Consider the following 21817-nt stretch of genomic DNA (forward strand, 5'->3'; position numbering starts at 1 on the left):
AGGTGAGAGGAGGGTCTTAGGTAGAAAGTTAAAATCCAGAACCTCCAAGGTAGCAGGACATAAGAGAGAAGCAGAACTCCAGAGTCTCAATGCATGGATGAGGCGATGGTGCGGGGGAGGAGAGTTTTATATTTGTTAGGAACTGGGCAACATTCTGGGGAACGGAGAGCCTATTCCAGAAGGATGGCCTCCACCTTAACCAGGGTGGAACTAGGCTGCTGACATTTTAACAGTTCAAATGGAGATAGGACAGCTTTTAAAACTAGAAACTGGGAGAAGACCACCTGCATTCAACAGTGCATGGTTCTTTGAAGGAAATCACTATAACAGGGAAGAAAAGGCATCCCAAAAGTGAGGTTACAATAAAGGCCATAGTAGACCAGGTGCCTTTAAATAAAAAGCAGACAGACTTGGATGATCGCAAATTATCACTGTCAACTGCTGAGACAGTTGTTAATAGGAATACGAAACATTGTTTGAAGTGTCTTTATACAAATACTAGAAGCCTAAAAAATAATATTGGATAGTTATAATATATAGCACTAAATGAAAAGATAGATATAAGAGGCCTTTGAGACCTGGTGGAGGAAGATAATCAATGGGACATTGTCATGCCAGGGTACAAATGATATTGTAGCGATAGGGTGGATCAAATTTGTGAAGGGGTAGCATTATATATTAAAGATGCCATACAAGCAATTAAAGAATAACATGAAGGCAGAATAAACCAAGTAGTTGAATAATAGTAGCATATTTAGGTGTGCTGAAAGACTGAGATCTTTAACTGACACTGAAAAGTGAGAAGAGATGGTGGATCCTTAAAGAAAGGGAAGTAGCAAGGCAGATGCAAAAACACTGGATGACATTTGGTTTATGTAAAGCAATATAAGGATCAGTGGCGTAGCCACAGGTGGGCCTGGGTGGGCCAGGGCCCACCCATTTAGGGCTCTGGCCCACCCAACAGTAGCACACATTTAGCGGTAGCTGGTGGGGATCTCAAGCTCGGCCAGTTGAAGACTTCCCCCTGATGGTAATGAAAACACTACTCTCCATGATACTGGCACCTGAGCATGCTCATTTTTCAGCACATGCCTGCTGCGGACTGCCAAGGTGGAAAGAAGTGTTTTCCCACCAGCTGAGATATTTTTTGGTGGTGGTTGGGGGGGGGGAGAACACTTGGTGCCCACCCACGTCTTGCCTAGGCCCACCCAAAATCTGTTGTCTGGCTACACCCCTGATAAGGATCAGGGCTGCTGAGAGACAGAGCCGGGTCAGGGGGCAGTGCTGCTGCACTTGCTGCCCCCCCACTCAGGCTGCTGCCGCCACCACCCTCTGCCCCCTTACCTTCCTGTATCAGCTCCTTCCTTGGTCTGTCACTCTCCTGCTCCTATGTGCCAGGACCCGGGTTATTGAATTAATGCAATCACCTACAGTAGGTCCCGACACACAGGAGCAGGAGAGACACGTCATCTTCTGCCTGCCTCTGGAAGCCTTACCGGTGCCGGGACCCCCTTGGAGTTTGGGCCTGGGGAATCTTGCCACCCTCTGCCCCCCTCCCCTCGGCGGATAAGTTGTTGACCTGTGCAGCCTCATTTTAGATAAGTCATAAAATAAGAATTGAGATGTAAAGGTCAGTGTATCTTAATTTTCACAAGCATTTTAGAGCAAAATCTGCCAAAATAGAGCTTATTCTAAAATACAGGGGTGTTTATGCGCTTGGTATATGCATCACAAACATCCATTTTAAAAGAAAAACATATAGGATATAGACATTTAATAAGCTGGCACATAACTGGCTACCTTTGTGATCTTAGAAACACAAATGTGTTTCTGATGCTGTTACAGTGACCTGTAAACATTGCCGGTTTGAGCCAAAAACCACTTACGTATTTAGCAGTGGCATAGCTACAGGTGGGCCTGGGTGGGCACAGGAAACCCATTTTTGGCTCAGGCCCACCCAGCAGCAGCACCCCAAATCAATATCTCTCCTCCTGTGCGGCATCCCGGCATCTGCCACCCCCCCCCCCCCATCACTGAACCCTGTCCCTCCCTGGTGTACCTTACAGGCATCCCCGGCACCTGCAGTGATTCAGTTATTGCTGCCTGTGTCAGCCCTACAGGCTTCCATAGGGCGGGTCCCACCAGACAGGAAATGATGAAAGTGAGGGTGTGGCTGATTTTCTGGAGTGTGGGAAATAGCACGCCATGTTGAGCCGGCGGTTGTTCCAGATTAGCATGAGGTAAGTCCACGTTGCGCTTACCGTCACTTTGTAAAAGGGCCCCTATGTTAGGTGTGGTGTAAATAGGTGAGTATTTGTAGTGTACACTTGCTCAGTTGAGGAGTTTGAGTGGAGTGTGCCTGGAGTTATGATCTACTGCATATTTTATAGGCTAATATTTACACCTACTCCTGAACAGGAGTAAATGTCCACAGCTTCATTGTAGGCACACTTTCTGCAGGATTGTGAGCTAGTATTTGTTAAAGACTGTAATCCACAGGGTACAGGGAGAGCTGGAATCCACAATGCCCTGCAATTTTCCACCCAAATCCCCCTGTGCCTTGCAGTCTTCTCCCCAGGCAAGACCAGAGGGTTAAATATACCTCCTCTCCTTCCTGGTCTTTAGCCTCCCTTAAATGCCCAGCTCCAACCTAGGCAGCCACCTGGTTCTGCTGTCCAGGCAACGTTCTCTCCTTGGGGCCCTCCCCAGCTGCTTTCCCCTAGTTTTACCCTCTGCTTGTGACAACAGTTCCGCAGTGGGGCAAGTCTCTCTCAGCGTTTCACAGAGTCCGCATTAATTCCCAAACTAAATCCAACTTTCAGACAGGGACAGTCCCTTCTCCCAGCCTATCTTTCTCCCCCCCCCCCATTCCCCCTCTCCTCTCCCGAAATGGGAATGGAGTAGCCATGCTCTCCAACCCTCTCTCTCTCCCAGGTTCCTTCACCTTGGTCTTGTTAAAGAGAGCACACTTCTTTCTAACATAAATTAAACAGTTCTCTGGTTTTCCCATGTTTTCATTTAACACAGTCACAATCTACACAATCCAGCTTGTTCGGCTTCAGCCTTTGCTTCACTCTCCTCCTAGGAGCAGGTTAGGAAATGTAAGGGTCCCACCCTTTCTCTGTTAGCACCAAACCTCCCACTTGACCCAGGTTGAAACCTGCATTTATTAATTCACCGCTGACGTAGCCACCTTTTCCCTCCCTCCATTAGGCTGGAGAACCAAGCTGCCATCAGCCCTTTCAGCTCTTTACCTTTAACTCTAGCTAAAGCAGACATGTCCATAGGCTCCTCTTCCACAACCTCTCCTTTCTCTCCACCCCTACTCTCCACCGGTTGCCAATCCATGGGCTCTTCTACAATCCTTTCCCCCAGCTGCCCCTCATCCACCTGATTAATCCTTCTCAGATCCTCCTCCCTCCCCTTAGCATTCTGGGACTGGTAGTGTGGCTAACTCTTCCCGGCTCTACCCTGTATCTCCCTCAAGGGCTGCTGGGAATTGTAGTCCTTGGGTCTCACTGTTCTCTCTGAGGAAGGTGACCAGCTGCTTTCTCTGACCTGTTTGATCCTTGGGGACCGGAATCTACGGGCTCTGCCCTCCCGTGTGGGTTTAGGACACCCTAACGGAGACCTTCTCCCTCCTGCCCTAGCTGCTTCCCACTCCCTGCCCCCATACTCTTCACATTCCCCCACCCCCCCACTTAAGCGATTGGAAATGCAGCCATTTTACCACCACGCTAAAAATGGCTGCAGCACACAGAGAACCCATGCTGACAACAGCGCTGGCCACTTTTTAGCATGGCTTGGTAAAAGGACCCCTTAAAATTCAAAGTATCAGTTACGATAAATTCCTGAACAACTTGAATTCTCAGATATCTGAAAGCATGCGGTCCTTAAGATTTTATTTCTCAAGCTTTATATTTATATATATCTACAGAGACAGAAAAAAAATAACTATGCTGGAATTTTTTTTGCCCATGAGAAATTACTTGTACAAACATAAAAGCATTTCAGCTACAACAAGGACTGAGACAGTTTTCTATTATAGTGTACTTATGTGGTCTATTCAAAATAAACCACTGGTAATAAACCATATGTACTGACATACTTTCAGAATTGAAATCATATCAGACTTCATCCCAAAGACATTTGCTCCTATTTTCCCCAGATGAGAACAAACATAAACAAATGGATATACTCAAGATGTGGATTAACTGTACAATTGTTTCACTGAAGGGCTGGAATGGAGGAGTAGCCTAATGGTCAGTTCAGCAGCTTGAGAGCTTGGGGAACTGGGTGCAATTCCCCACTGCAGCTCCTTGTAATCCTAGACAAATCACCTAACACAATAAGTACCAGTATATAATTTTTCTTATGACATTTGTATCCTGCATTATCCCAGAGTTCAGGTTCAACGTGACTTACAATCCACTTATAAGCAGGTACTATCTCTGTCCTAGAGGGCTCATATTCTTGCTTTTTGTACCTGAGGCAATGGAGGATTGAGCCTAGGGTCACAAGGAGCTGAGTGGGAATTGAACCCAGGATGCTGGGATCAAAGTCCACTGCACTAATCATTAGGTCACTCTTCCACTATATATATACTAGCCGTTAAGCCCGTAAAAGGTATTGCAGCCCTCCTCTCTCCCCTGGCCTCACCCCGTCCACCGATCCTCCCCCCCATATCCAGCGACCCTCCTCTTTTCCTTGGCCTCCCCCCCTCCCCCCATGTCCAGCAACCCTCCTCTGTGCCCTGCTCTCACCCCAAGTCCAACAACCATGGCCTCTCCCCCCTGCCCTCCCCCCATGTCCAGCTACCTTCATCGCTGCCGCTCCCTCCCCCCTCCGTGCCGGGCCCCCTGCACTGACCTGACAGCGCCTCTCACCTCCATGTGAAAGCGCTACAGGCAGCAGCAGATCGCTCTGCTGCTGCCTGCAGCGCTTCCACACGGAGGTGAGAGGCGCTGTCAGGTCAGTGCAGGGGGCCTGATATGGAGGGGGGCGGGAGCGGCAATGGCAATGGGGATGGGGGGGTAGAGGTTGTTTCGCGCGATGTTCCTTTCCAGGCGGCAGTGGCGGCGTCCAACAATTTGACTCCGTTTCCCTTTCTGTTCCACCCTCTGACATCATGACATCTTGATGCGAGGGCGGGACAGAGAGGGAAGTCTGTACTGCGCATTTGCAAGTGAGTACGGTCACTTGCCATTTATATGTTTGATATACCACTTTGATTGTAACCACAGAAAGGCAATATATAAAATCCCATCTCATCCCCTTTCCTTTCCCTCTCCTTTAACTATTAGGCAAATTTGCAGTCACCTATAGTGACCGTTTCTGCAGGGTATCAACAAACATCTGCAGTAAAAACAAAGATCTTGACAAAGCCATAAAAATGCAAAGGAACTTCAGTTCATATTTTTACCTGCAGGGGGAGAAGGAACTTTCAAATAGCCCATTTATCTATGTAAATGACTTTTGGAAATTTTGTCTGTTTATTTTCAAAACTTATATACCATCTATAACTAGGTGGTTTCCATAAAAACATTCATAACCAACCACAAATACAAAAACATTACTTAGCATCAAACAGCAGACTTATGTATAATTACCAAAATGCAGAAACAAACAATGTTTCTCTCATATATACTATCTGCTACCTCATTTGCTTATTTCCGATCTGAGGAAGAAGGGCAACCTTCGAAAGCTAATCAAGAAATGTATTATGTCCAATAAAAAAGGTATCATCTTATTTTCTTTTCCATGTTTTATTTTGTTTGATTTCTATTGGTAACCTTTAAGAGTGGACTAACACGGCTACCACACCTCTCTACTTAAAAGTTTTTTAAAACTGCTTAAGGTCAGAGCATCGCCAGTGCTGGCCAGATAGTTCATTTCACAAGGAAATTCAAGCCTACACAAAAGCTGAAGCTCTTGTATCAGCATATCGCATGTGATGAAACTACAGTGTAGTAAATTAAAAACAAATCAGAGAAAATCTTCTTTGCCCAACGCGTAATTAAACTCTGGAATTCGTTGCCGGAGAACGTGGTGAAGGCGGTTAGCTTGGCAGAGTTTAAAAAGGGGTTAGACGGTTTCCTAAAGGACAAGTCCATAAACCACTACTAAATGGACTTGGGAAAAATCCACAATTCCAGGAATAACATGTATAGAATGTTTGTATGTTTGGGAAGCTCGCCAGGTGCCCTTGGCCTGGATTGGCCGCTGTTGTGGACAGGATGCTGGGCTCGATGGACCCTTGGTCTTTTCCCAGTGTGGCATTACTTATGTACTTATTACTGCATCAACAGAAATAAGCATGGTAGATTCTGATCTTAACATAGGTCTAGGATGGTACACCTGCAGTGCTTGCTTCAGATAAAACAAAGCAGAAGCAAACAGCTTAAAATGAATCCTTTGTGCCACTGGAAGCCAGTGTAGTTGCTTAAGAGCAGGCGTCACATGTGAAAATCTAGATAAACCCACAATTGTTCTCATAGCAGCATTCTGTGAGCCAAAATATCAGGAGGGGCCTGGAACATAGGGGCCTGGAATTTAATTGGGAGCGGGGGAGGGTTGAAAATTCCAAATACCCTTATACTGAGCCTGCTATAAAGATATGTTTTTACTTTTGATCAGGGGTTAGATTAGTCATGTGTACATTAATTCCCTGCAAACCAAACAAAGCAAAAGAAAATGCCAGTCCTCTTCTCACGGTGATTAGAAATTCCAGATCAACAAAATATGCACTGAGAGTCAAAAAATTAATTAAAACAAAAGGTATTTATGTGAAGGGCAGTTCTATAATCTGGAAATCTACATTTATACACATGCTACATACATAGATGTGAATATTCGGCCTAAGCACTATTCTATAAGCACTTAGGGGAAATTCTATAAATTGGGCCTAAAAAATCAGGGCCAAACACCTGCCCCTGCTTAAGTGCTATTCTATAAGCCATACCTAAAGTGTCGAAAGATGGGCACCCTTCTATTTTGATTATGCCCCTGAAAGAGGCTTATTTTCAAAGTACTTAAACTTACAAAGTAAGCACAAAGTGTCTTTATAAAATAGACTAGGTCATATAGGGCCCAATATTAACTGTCGGGTACTGCTTGACTGCCTACTGCTGGTGTTAAACCCAGATATTCAATGCCAGGCCATTTTTGGTGACTAGAATTGAATATTTGGGGGGGGGGGGGGGGGGGGAGTTTCTCGGCCATCAAACACTTAACCAGTTAAACCAATTTTCAGTGGCTGACTAGTTAACTTATAGCAATTAAAGATAGGAATGCTATTTGTGTGGTCTGATTTAACTGCTAATCTTATCCAGTCTGGCACTGTTATCCGCACCTAACCATAAAAGTTGTGTGACATAGCCGGTTACTACTACTACTACTAATCATTTCTATTGTGCCACTAGACGTACACAGTATTGTACACATTATATGCAGGTACTTTGTTCCTAGAGGGCTCATAATCTAAGTTTTTATACCTGGGGCAATGGAAGGTTAAGTCACTTGCCCAAGGTTACAAGTAGCTGCGGAAGGAATCGAACCCAGGTCACTAGGATTATAGTCCGCTGCACTATTAGGCTGCAAATATTCGGCGGGAGATAACTGATGATCTCCTGCTGAATATTCGTGGTTAGCCGCAAAACGCTATTTAACTGATCAGGTGGTCTTTTTCAGCTTTTATTTTCTTTTTCCATAATTTTTGATTTTACATTGTGCCTATCACTTGCTCTAAAGATATGGAACCTAGCTTTCATGAACTTCAGACTTTCAGCAGCTGACACTTAAGTCTTTTTATGCAAAATAAATGCTACAAAATATAATTCACCATGTGAATTGATAACATGTGATAGATCTGGCATCTTTGGAATCTATTTTAATCTGTTGCATGTCATAGTTTATAACTGTCCATTTGATCTAAACATGTTCCTTTTCACTGGCATGCGCTTTCTGAATTAATGCTGGCCAGCAAGACTAGGTAATATCAATAATTCAGCATGGTTCTTGTGTGGACATGTATCGATGCTATCCAATGGAGCACACAGAAATGATACGGACATTTATGTGATTTATAGATCTACAAAATAGCAAATAACTGGACGTTTCTGCAAGTGACGGCCTGGGCATGCTCTTAAACATCATGAATGGGCAACCACGGTGCAGCGTAAATCTTTCCCGGGTGTAGTAAATGGCCTTTAGTGCTTTCACACTGTATATTCTAGTACCTCCAATAGCATCTTTATATCCCCTTTCCAGTGGCTGATTGATTCAGGTGAGGTTTTTTTTTGAAGGGGGGCACAGAGGGGTCTTTGTTATAATAGGCAGCAAAACAAATACTCAACAACGTGGCCATGCTGTGTACACATCGTGTTCGTTTGTGCGCTTAGCCGGCCTTTCTTTTGCTAAGTACTTTGTTTCAAGAAACTGTACACTGATCAACAAACGTGCACAAACTTTCGACATTTATGTTGTACCCTTTTGAAAACAAAGCCCCAGTCGGTTTATCTTTCACACCTCCCTGTACATTGGGATGGGATTTACGTTACAAGACGTATGAGGAGAGACTTGCTGACCTGGACATGTATACCCTGGAGGAAAGGAGAAACAGGGGTGATATGATACAGACGTTCAAATATTTGAAAGGTATTAATCCGCAAACGAACCTTTTCCGGAGATGGGAAGGCGGTAGAACGAGAGGGCATGAAATGAGATTGAAGGGGGGGCGGACTTAAGAAAAATGTCAGGAAGTATTTTTTCACAGAGAGGGTGGTGGATGCTTGGAATGCCCTCCCGCGGGAGGTGGTGGAGAGGAAAACGGTAACGGAATTCAAACATAACTGTACGTGGGATAAACATAAAGGAACCCTGTTCAGAAGGAAGGGATCCTCAGAAGCTTAGCCTTGAATGGGTGGCAGAGACGGTTGGGAGGCGGGGCTAGTGCTGGGCAGACTTATGCGGTCTGTGCCATAGCCGGTAGTGGGAGGCGAGACTGGTGGTTGGGAGGCGGGGATAGTGCTGGGCAGACTTATACGGTCTGTGCCAGAGCCGGTAGTGGGAGGCGAGACTGGTGGTTGGGAGGCGGGGATAGTGCTGGGCAGACTTATACGGTCTGTGCCAGAGCCGGTAGTGGGAGGCGAGACTGGTGGTTGGGAGGCGGGGATAGTGCTGGGCAGACTTATACGGTCTGTGCCAGAGCCGGTAGTGGGAGGCGGGGCTGGTGGTTGGGAGGCGGGGATAGTACTGGGCGGACTTATACAGTCTGTGCCCTGAAAAAGACAGGTACAAATCAAGGTAAGGTATACACAAAAAACTAGCACATATGAGTTTATCTTGTTGGGCTGGATGGACCGTGCAGGTCTTTTTCTGCCGTCATCTACTATGTTACTATGATTGACTAGTTAGAGAAAATCCTTATTCTCCTGTACAGTACCTTTATCGTTCTTGATGGCAGTCAGTTGCCCCTCTCCTTTAACATTTCCAATGTTTGTTTGGGTAGTTATTGAGCCCAGCATGCGCCTCTATCTCTTATAGTGGCACACAGTATCTCTGTGGTCTAATTGTATTTATATTCTACTACTACTACTATTTATCATTTCTATAGCGCTACAAGGCATACGCAGCGCTGTACACCATACACAAAAGACAGTCCCTGCTTACAATCTAGGTAAGACAGGTAAACAGACAGAACAACAATTAAGGGTAAGGGAGTAAACAGGAGGATAAAGGACAGGGCAAGTGAGCTAGGAGTCAAAAGCAGTGGTAAAGAGGTGGGTTTTGAGTTTGGACTTCAAACGGCTAAAGACGGGGCTAGACGTACAGGCTCGGGAAGTCCATTCCAGGCGTGAGGTGCAGCGAGACAAAAGGAATGGAGTCTTGAATTAGCAGTAGAGGAGAAGGGGATGACAGATAAGAGAGATTCTGTCACTCCCCTGTGGTTCTATGCTCCTCAGTGCTCGTTTTCCTTTCAGAAGAGGCAAGTTGATAAAACCCAGGATAGGTTCTATCTCCTGTTATATAAGGTATTAGAATTCACCAACTCCACTGCTTTCAGCTTTCTGGTCCTTTCCCCATAAGGACTTTCCTTTTGGCAGCAGCTTCATTCTGTTACTTTCTCCTTCAGAGGATCGTGGCTCCCCGATAGATATGTGACCCTATCCTTCCTCTTTTATGTGAGGTGTTCTCCACTTGAGGAGACAGACTGGTGGCCCCTGAGTAATGAAATCTTTCTTGGGAACAAACCTCTCTCCTTACAACGTGCACCAGGGGACAGCTGTGGATCAGACTGGCAAACCCCTGTGCTATTTTCTCCTTCTTCTTAACTGCTAAAGTATGGAACCAAGGCTCCTGTGGGTTCCAGAGTAGCGTATGCACTCAGTATAGCTTTTCATCTCCTCCTTAATTATAATCCAAGTTGGGGGAGGTAAGGGGAGGGAGGTATTGGCATAGCACCTTTTATTTGTGGCTAATTACTGTATAGCGGTGACTTAAAAAAAATCCCACAGTCTTCTTCCCTAGAGGAATAGGGAGATGAATTTTATGAGGTGTACACAATGGAGACACTTATGGTCAAGATAAGACACAAACTATTGTTGTCAGAATTGGGACTTTTATGGAAGCATTGAAGGGAGGGGACAGGGAGAGAGGATAATATTAAGCCTACACTAAGTAACGCAGTCCGAGAAAGTGAAGGGACCACTTCAAATTTCCACTCAATGTGGAAATTAAAAAGAATACGACCTTTCTTCCCAAGGAGTGTTTTCCGCAACCTGGTACAATCAATGGTGCTCAGTCATCTAGACTATTGCAACGCACTATATGCCGGCTGCAAAGAACAAATAATCAAGAAACTCCAAACAGCCCAGAACACTGCAGCTAGACTTATATTTGGCAAACCAAAATTTGAAAGTGCCAAGCCCTTATGAGAAAAATTACACTGGCTCCCACTTAAAGAACGTATCGCGTTCAAGGTATGCTCACTAGTTCACAAAATTATCCATGGAGACGCACCAGCTTACATGTCAGACCTGATAGACCTACCACCTAGGAATGCCAAAAGATCATCACGCACATTCCTTGATCTGCACTTCCCCAGCTGCAAAGGAAAGAAATACAAACTAATGCATGCGTCATACTTCACCTACCTGAGCACGCAGTTATGGAATGCACTGCCGCGCAGCTTGAAATCGATTTACGAAAGAACGAACTTCCGCTCATTACTGAAGACCCATCTCTTTAATAACGCCTACCACAAAGATCAACCAATGTGAATATGCACAACTTGCCCATTTATATTCAGAATTGTCTCTTAATATCTGCTTGTATACTATAACTTTGTTTTATTATCATCATGCTAACCAAAACCCTGCAATACTAAATGTTTATTTACTAACATTCTTCCACTATTCATGATGTATTGTAAGCCACTTTGAGCCTGGAAAGAGGTGGGATAAGGTGGGATACAAATGCAATAAATAAATAAATAAACAAACATTTGTGGGAAACAACACAGAGGCTGGGAGGTTTTGTACCAAGGTAGGGTTGGTTATTGTTTCTCTGTGATATTTGAGGTGGAGTGAGGTTCGTAAGGAAAGATTTCAGGAATGTATAAAGATGTTGCTGTTGAATAATGATTGGATTTCAGGCAGGTTTTGATACAACAAACGTATTTTCCATACTAACCATACACGTTAAGATTTGACTGCTAAAGATGACAAAGGCTGTGATTTTCATTTCTAAAGAAAAAAGTTTCAGAATCAACAGTACAGGGGCTTCTATATTCTCTAGCTGTTTTTCAAGCACAAATATCCTAGTACTTTCAAAATATTATTTTAAGGAAAAGATCACAGAGCACAATGCATCTTAAACTAACATCCTTCAAAATGTTCTCTTTAATGACTCTGTTCCACAGTGTTCTTTTTGTGACTACCTTACTACTTTCGAGAACAAAGTCATTTTTAGTGCACACACAAAACTCTGAACTCCGTCCAGATGCTTTAAAATAAACCTAAATGTAAAACTGCTTTCAATCAAACTTTGATGAAAAAATACCATTCCTCAGATGAGAACTTTTTATAGCCAGAACATTTTCCATTCCACAGTTATAAAGAGTCAAGTTAAGATCAAGGCAATGATAATTACATAGTACCGAGACGCTCCAGTTTTCATTATCATTGATTACTAAATAAAATATGATGTAGCAAGGAGTTAATTAAGGAAGATAGAAGTATGTGAGATATTAGTCTTCCTTGATAGATTGTATAGCCTTCAAAGGATTGTATTGCCTTTGTTAATCTTCTGCTGGTGATTTTGTAAATTAGATAATGTTGAATTTGCATTGTTTTAGTTGTGAAAGAAACATCTTACAGGCTTCACGATCAGTTGTGCTGGTGAGGAGTGAATGGAAATGTCCACAGGTAAATCCTAGCATGACTGGTCCAATTTTTACTACTGCACCTCCCTAGTCCTGCACAAAGCATGCCCATGCCACCCTCCCTTGCCATCCCTTTTCCTTTTGCTTATCCTACCTTTGTTTGCCCCGACATGCTCAATTCACTTATTCCTCAAAACCCCACTCTCACTATGTTTACTACAGCTTATAATATTCTCTTTAAAGATTTTGTGATTGTAATTATTTACTATGTAAGCCGCATTGAGCCTGCAATGTGTGGGAAAGCGCTGGGTACAAATGTAATAAATAAATAAAGAAAGAAAGAAAGAAAGAAAGAAAGAAAGAAAGAAAGAAAGAAAGATGTACTGCAGTCACATTTGTCAGCTTAATAAATCAGGTTTGGACAGCCATGCAATACGGATGTCTAAATCCTGTCCAAAAACACAACTAGAGCTTCTAAAATAAGGGCTATAATGACTGACTATCCACTCAGTCCACATCTGGTCTAGCTTGCCACACCCTCTGAAGCTAAGACCGGTTCCTCACACCTTATTCAACTGTAAATATAATTTGCCTTCTGTTTAGCCTCCCATCCATTTATCCAAATTACTTTATCCTATGCAGCTTGTCCATCTATATGTCTCAACTGCACTTGTCCCTTCAGCTACCAATTAAGATGTTTCATTATATCATAGTGGCATTATAAGCACCATATTTATGTTATATGATTGCTCTAATGTAAGCCTAAACAGGTGTGTCATTTGTATTGTGCAGTCTTCATGTTTATCATATCTATATTATTTGAATGTTCTAATGTTTCATGTGTATTGCACTGACATATCATATCCATGTTATATGAATGTGTTTTCTATGTTGCCTATTACGATGTATCATTTGTACCTTGCTATCATTTATCATATTTTTCTTATATGATTGTTCTACTGTGCTGTTTAATTCACTCCGCTCCTTTTATCTTGCTGCACCATATGCCTGGAATAGACTTCCTGAGCCGGTACGTCAAGCTCCATCTCTGGCCGCCTTCAAATCTAAACTGAAAGCCCACCTTTTTGATGCTGCTTTTAACTCCTAACCCTTATTCACTTGTTCACAACCCTTATTTTATCATCCTCACTTTAATATTCCCTTATCTCTTGTTTGTCCTGTTTGTCTGTCCTAATTAGATTGTAAGCTGTGTCGAGCAGGGACTGTCTCTTCATGTTCAGGTGTACAGCGCTGTGCACGTCTAGTAGCGCTATAGAAATGATGAGTAGTAGTAGTAGTATATATTTCATTTTACTTATATTTTTAAGATTCAATTTGCCATCTCCAAGTTTACCTCATTGATTGTATTTATGCTTAAGTTAGATCATTTAACTACTGTTACGCTGCTAATAAAATTGTAAGTTTTATGTCAAGCTATACACTGCCTTGAGTGAATCTTTTCATAGATGTGGTTAATAAATCCCAATAAATAAATAAATAAAATAGAATGTAGAAAAAAAAGTACCCCTGCTAAAGCCCCACTCTTACATAGTATTAGGTCAGGCCAGGTTGGGTCAGCTTGGTTCTTCCATCCCCTGTCGAGGACCTCAACTCACCCCTTTTTCCGTGAGTTTCGGGATCCCCCCGGCAGGAGACTGCAAGATCCTGGCATGCGAACAGCAGCCCCCTGCCCCCAGCAGGACAGTGCAGGCTACTGTCATGCGGACCAAAATTCCACCCCCCCCCCCCCCAGCAGTAGAGTGCAGGATCCTTGAATCAGACAATTTTTGAAAAGAAAACAAAAGCTATGCTGACTTTCATACATGTAGCTTGTCTGCGTGATGAGAACCGTCTGTTACATCTACAGAGCAGCCACGCTTAGTGATGGGCCACTCTGCGCATGCTCAGCTGGCCAACTGGCTTCCCCCATTTCCAGCAAAAGCAACGAGCAGCTCATTTGCATGGGATTCTCTTTGGGAATCCATCTGTATATCGAAATCGGTAATTTTTACCTATTTGAAAATACAAATGGATTCTTAACGGGGTCCCTACTCTCTTCCCCTACTCAAAAACACTTACTGTTCTTTCTCCTGTTGCCGGATTTCCACTCTCTACCACTTTCCTCCTCTGCTCAGCATGCAGTAGAGCAGGATACTGAGTGGCTGCTTCTAACCTGCACCTCCATTTATCTGATTTTCTCTCTCTTGAGCACTCAAATAGCTGATCTGACCCACACAGTAGGGAGAAGAGCAGTTCATCTCCTCACCCTCTTCCAAGAGACTAGATGAATTCCTCAGGGCTATTTGAACTGGCATTGGTTTGCTGTCTTCCTCCCAGTAGCCAGCAGATCAATGTCACAACAAAAAGATTATATTGAAGATACCGTGTATGAACAAATCGCCCGACACAGGCCGTGTTTCGCCCACCTAGGGCTGCGTCAGGGGCTAATTTGAAACCTTCGTAAAAGGGCAAATATGGTGCATAAAAGTCAAGAAAAAACCAGCTAAAATGGGAATCCTGTGGTCTCTAGCATACACAAATGGACACACCATTATTGAAGCTGGAATAATGGTGTGTCCATTTGTGTATGCTAGAGACCACAGGATTCCCATTTTAGCTGGTTTTTTCTTGACTTTTATGCACCATATTTGCCCTTTTACGAAGGTTTCAAATTAGCCCCTGACGCAGCCCTAGGTGGGCGAAACACGGCCTGTGTCGGGCGATTTGTTCATACATGGTATCTTCAATATAATCTTTTTGTTGTGACATTGATCTGCTGGCTTTCTTTCCCATATTGGATTTTGCAGATCGTTTGCCTTGTTGTTTTTTGGGTTCCTCCCAGTAGCCTTCAGGAGACCTCCTTGGTGGCAGCAACTCTCCTTCCACTTTGTGCAAGAGTGGGAAGCTCTTATAGTCTGCTGCAGAGAGAAGGCGCTAAATCCTTATCTTTTTGGGTGGAGTTTCCTGCTGCTCATTAGGGGTGGGTGAAAAGAGGGGAGGGTTAAAGCTAGTACTCATCTGCTCTGCCACTGTGAACAGAGACGTCAGGAAAAAAAGGAACAGAGACTGTCCCTGCTCCCCCCCCCCCCCGCACATAACCACCCTCTGTACCAGACAAACACACATTTAACTTTCATATACACACACTCAACCCACTCCCATACACATACATTTTACTAAGCCGTGTAGGCGTCTACGTGTGCTCAAAATGCGCCAATTCGGAACTACCACCCAGCTACCACGTGGCCCGGGTGGTAATTTCATTTTCTATGCGCATCCACTACGTGCACCGGAAAATATATTTCATTTTCCGGCACGCGGTGCTAACCGGATGGTAATCGGCATTGTATGCACACTGATGATTACCACCCGGTTAATCTGTTAAACCTTATCGCTAAGTGAATGGGTGGCAGTAAGGTCTGAGGCCCAAAATGGACGTGTGTCAATTTTCATTTTGCTGCACGTCCACTTGAACTTCAGGAAATCACTAAAAACCTACCTCTTGAAAAAGGCCTACCCCAACGACCCCACGTAACCCTCTTCACCTACCAACACAGCATGACTATGATCGAACAGGACATCACGCAATCTTCATCCATTCCGACCCTCCACTTATACCTCATACGATCACTATACAACTTTGTATTTGTTATCCACCAACTGGGCAAACGCCTTTGACGGTACTATGTAAGCCACATTGAGCCTGCAAATACGTGGGAAAATGTGGGGTACAAATGCAACAAATAAATAAATAAATAAATGGCCCTGCATGCATCCAATACACGTCTACACCAACGCAGGCCACTTTTTGGCATACCTTAGTAAAAGGACCCCCCAGCTTGTTTAGTTTTTCAATAGATGTATTGATGTTCTAGTGCCTACTGCAGTGTTTACGGTGCTGCTTTTTCCTAGGAAGGCCATTGTTGTGTGACTGCTGGAAGTTAATATTGTTATGTTATGGTATGGTAGAATTGCTTTGTAGATCCTGAGTGATTTTGTAGGGTTTTGTATTACTTCACAGTACAACTGGTACTGGATTTTGGATTTGGATTTAGCTCATCATTCCTCTTTCATTTGTAGCTGAATGTGAGTTACATTCAGGTACAGAGGTATTTTCCTATCTCTGGAGGGCTTAAAATCTGTTTGTACCTGAGGCAATGGAAGGTTAAGGTGCTCATTTCCAAAGCACACAGACTTACGAAGTTACTAGTAACCTATGTAACTTCATAAATCTATGTTCTTTGAAAAAGATCCTCTAAGTGACCTAACCGAATCTCAAGGAGCAGTAGAGGGACGTGAACCCTGGCTTCCCTGCCTCTCAGGCTGCTGCTCTAAATATTAGGTACAGCTAATACATTCCAAACATGTTTGGTAACTCAACTATAAATTAGAGACAGCAGATCTAAAGCCTAGTGGTCATTTAGGAACTTATGAAAAAAAAAAACCCTGATAGGCAAATCATTTTAGAGTTGCCATTAACCACAAGATTTTAGTGCTGCTGAACACCACTTTTCACAAGGCCAACAGGAAGATGCCGGACTAGGGTTGACCGGGAGTCAAGTGCATATATTTGCATATATTTCTAGCATACTGCAAATATTATTCTGTTTAATATGTTGTATTATTTTGGTGTATGATTTTTGATTTTTTTGGCATATAAATTCCTGGAGTGTATTCATCGTGCATGTAAACACCAGTAACAGTGGAACTGGGGAGACAGCTGATACAGCTGCATCAGAACCACAAAGTGAAGGATTTCTTCCTTAGTGTGCTCAAAAGTATCCCATTATTCTTTTACTGCTGACACAGGTGTTGCTCCTCACTCCAAAGATTGCAATTTGCTCCATTCCGTTGCACTCTGCCCCATACTCCATCCTGGCTCCGCCCCATAACCTCACCCTATCCCCGCCCACTTTAGCCTCCCCAAGTAGCTGAGTCACCGATTGCCTATGATTATCACATTTTCAATAGTGAGGGACAGGCAAGTTCTGCAGGACTCCAGGGAACCTGCCTGTCCCCAGGGATTGAAAGCATAATAATGAAGCACATCACCTCCCACTGGCAGCAATGCAGTTGAGGAAACGGTGCACTCCACATGCATGTCACCCCCTCAGCAGATCCACACCGATTTGTTTATAATTCACTCTGCTAATTTCTCCTATCAAGGCACCAAAATTTAGAATTTTCTTCCTAAATCAATCAAGTTTACAGATGATTACTTAACTTTTAGAAGTCTTCTAAAAACACATTCCTTCAGTCTGGCCTTTCTGAATGCAAAGAACTCTATTTGAATTTTACCCACACCCGTTTCTTAATTTTGTTTCCCATTTAGTCCTGCTTAATTATGCTCTCACCTATCCACCCTTACGCCTATGTTTACTAAGGTGCGCTATGGGTGTGTTAGCTTTTTTAACGCGTGTAATTGGTTTACGCACGTTAAACGCTAACACGCCTGTAGACATGTATAGGTGCATTAGCGTTTAATGCGCCTTAAATTTAAAGGTGCATTAGAAACGCTAACACACCTTAGTAAACATGCCCCTTAATTATTTGATTGTCCTTGAGATAATCTAAATCCCTGGTTACTTACTGCACACGTATTAATTTGCTTCTTGAATTTATTGCTATTTTTGTTATGTTCTGTACATTATTATGTTTTATTAATTTTATTGTCTGAAAGCCACATTGAACTTGAATCTATTTTGGGCTAATGTGGGGTATAAATGCTATGAATGAATAAATAAATAAATAAGCTCAGAACACTGCAGCTAGACTCATATTTGGCAAACCAAAATTTGAAAGCGCCAAGCCCTTACGAGAAAAATTACACTGGCTCCCACTTAAGGAACGCATCACGTTCAAAATATGCTCACTAGTTCACAAAATTATCCATGGAGACGCACCAGCTTATATGTCTGACCTGATAGACCTACCACCTAGGAATGCTAAAAGATCATCCCGCACATTCCTTGATCTGCACTTCCCCAGCTGCAAAGGAATGAAATACAAACTAATGCATGCGTCAAACTTTAGCTACCTGAGCACACAGTTATGGAACGCACTGCCGCGCAGCTTAAAATCGATCTACGAAAGAACGAACTTCCGCATATCACTGAAGACCCATCTCTTTAATAAAGCATACCACAACGATCAACCAATGTGAATATGCACAACTCGCCTATCTATGTTTAGAACTGTTTCTCAATTATCTGCTTGTATACTATAACTTTGTTTAATTATTATCATCTTGTTGACCAATACTTTGTAATACTAAATGTTTATTCACTAACATTCTTCCACTACTCATGATGTATTGTAAGCCACTTTGAGCCTGCAAAGAGGTGGGATAAAGTGGGATACAAATGCAATAAATAATAATAATAACAGTACAGTTTGCAAATATAAAAACAATAGTGATATTTACTTTATTGAAATGATAACCAGTGACAGTAATTACCAGTACCTGTGTCTCTTAATAATAAATCAGGCTTGTGTACTTATTTTATGGAACTTGGCCAGGAGTCTTTTCTTGAAACCTCCAAAATAAAAACAAGTTAAAGGAAAGCCGTGTTTAAGAGCCTACAGTAGTCCATCAAGCAACACAGTTTAACCACCTGACAGACCAGATTATAGCTGTCTGGGGAACCTGCCAGCAGGCCAGATGCTGCTGTTGCAGAAAATATTCTTGAACAGCAATGAATATTAGTGGACAGACACAGATTTAGTGGGAGTACTAATAACAGTTGTAATAGTGAGGCAAACTTTTTTTTTAGCATTTAAATTGACCCATGGAAAATAGGAACACATATTTGCACTTAATTTTTGTGCTTCTGCTGATAGAATAAGTGCATATGCTTAATTTTATAAATTACAATCGCAAATGCCACTAGCACTCCTGCTCTGCCTCTTAGCCTCACTCGGAAATGCCAATATATATCTATATCTATCTATATCTATATCTATCTATTTCTATATCTATATCTATATATATCTATATATCTATACAGTGCATCTTTTCTAGCAAAAAAGGTGCCGGTACTCAAATACTAGGCCACCCTTCAAGGGTGGGGTGATCACTGAGGGATCCACCCCACAATAGCCAGGCTCCCTGCAACCAGTCACAGAACCTATGACAAGGCAGAATTGATGTGTAGAGCCTGAGCTCTTTCATTAAAACTTGGGGTCCTTGGGTCAATTTTAGCAGACAATGGAAAAGGTACCGGTACTCAGTACCCCCAAGTACCCCCACAAAAAAGCCCTATATCTATCTATCTATCTATCTATCTATCTATCTATCTATCTATCTATCTATCTATCTATATATATATCAATATATATCAGTGATTCCCAAACCAGGGGCGTAGCCAGACCTTGCCAGGAGGGGGGGCCAGAGCCCGAGATGGGGGGGCACTGTTAAGCCGCCTCCCCCCCTCCGGCAACCCCCCTTCCCCCGCTCGATCGCGCCGACACTCTTAAACTCCCCCCCCCTCCCAACCCTCGGCCGCCGTCGCCGCCCGCCCCATGAAGTACCTTGTTTGCTGGCGGGGCTGCCCAAACCCCGCCAGCCAAGAGTGTTCTTCAGCGCTGGAGTTAGTAAACTCCGGCGCCTTCATTCAAGGAAGTTCGTCTGAAGGATCAGCTGGTTTTGACGCATTTACGTCCTGTACGGGGCTACATGCACGGTGCAGGACGTAAGGCGTCAAAACCAGCTGATCCTTCAGACGAACTTCCTTGAATGAAGGCGCTGGAGTTTACTAACTCCAGCGCTGAAGAACACTCTTGGCTGGCGGGGTTTGGGCATCCCCGCCAGCAATCAAGGTAAATCATGCGGTAGCGGGGCTGGCGGCGATGGTGGGGGAAGGTTGGTGGCGGGAGGGGGAAGGTTGGTGGCGGGAGGGGGGTCGTCGGCAGGGGGCCAGGGGCGAATCTGCGGGGGTCCGGGCCCCCTCAGGCCCCACGTAGCTACGCCACTGTCCCAAACTTGTTCTGGGAGAACCCCAGCCAGTCGGGTTTTCAGGATATCCACAATGAATATGCATGAGAGAAATTTGCATGCAGCCGAGGCTATGGTGCTTATTTTTGAAGCATATATATCAGGGGCATAGCCAGACCTCGGCGGGAGGGGGGCCAGAGCCCGAGGTGGGGGGGCACTGTTTAGCCGCCTCCCCCGCCGCCAACCCCCCCGCCACTTTGGACCCTCTACCGCCGCAACTGCAAACCCAAACCCCTGTCCGCCACCACCACCACTGCCGCCCGCCCCGCCGCTGCATCAGGTACCTTGTTTGCTGGTGGGTGTCCCCAATCCCCGCCAGCCAAAGAGTCTTCTTCAGCGCCAGTCGACTCCAGCGCCTTCGTTGTGGGATCATCTGTTTCTGACGCCTTACGTCCTGCACAGGGCTACATGCACGGTGCAGGACGTAAGGCGTCAGAAACAGATGATCCCACAACAAAGACGCCGGAATCGACCGACACTGAAGAAAACTCTTCGGCTGGTGGGGTTTGGGGTCCCCCGCCAGCAAACAAAGTACTTGATGCGGTGGCGGGGCAGGGGTCGGGTGGTGGTGGCGGGGGGGGGGGGGGGTCAGATGTAGAGGGGGCCAGGGCGTAATCTGTGGGGGCCCATGCCCCCGTGGCCCCATGTAGCTATGCCCCTGATATAGACATCTAAAGTGCCCAAATGGATGTTTGTTTACTTGAAATGACCAAATCTCAATTTTGCAAAGGTAGAAAAAAGACATTCAACACTGCAGTATGTCCAATAGGAAGGGGGCATGTTGTGGGCGTGTTTTGGGCGGGACTAAGGAAGGCCCAAATTCAGGACATCCAACAGCAATAACCAAACTGGAAGAAACATCCAAGTCTAAAAAAGAAGGATGTCCTTAGTTAGACCTGTTTCAATCACGTCTAGGGTACAAAAAGGTGCTTTGATTGAGCAACTGGATACTGGAGGGATTAAGGAATGACACCTCTCAATCCCCCAGTGGTTGATGACCCCTCCCTCTCCCCCAAATGTGAATACCAGGTTCAGTGACAGCTTCAGGTACTATAGGTATTTTGAAGAGAACAGCATGCAGATCTGGGAAGTAGCCTAGTAATTAGCAGGGGACTGAAAACCAAGGGACCCAGGTTCAAATCCCATGTTAACTCTTTTGTTTAATTATTATTGTGAGCCCTTCAGAAATAGAAAAAATACCTTCTGTACCTAAATACATTAGCCACCTGCAAGTCTGAAGGATATTGTTGTACACTCAGGTACAATAGGCATTTTTTTTTGTTCCTGGAGGGCTCACAATTACAAAATAAGAGTTAAAGTGGGATTTGAACCTGGATCTCTTGCTAAAGTCCACCACACTAACCAGTGGACTGCCCCTCTGCTCTGCAGGGATAGCTGCGTGATTGTGCTTCTAAGAAAACTGCAAGACAGATGTCTTTGTC

The sequence above is a fragment of the Microcaecilia unicolor genome, chromosome 7 (genome assembly GCF_901765095.1).
Source record: "Microcaecilia unicolor chromosome 7, aMicUni1.1, whole genome shotgun sequence".
NCBI lineage: Eukaryota > Metazoa > Chordata > Amphibia > Gymnophiona > Siphonopidae > Microcaecilia > Microcaecilia unicolor.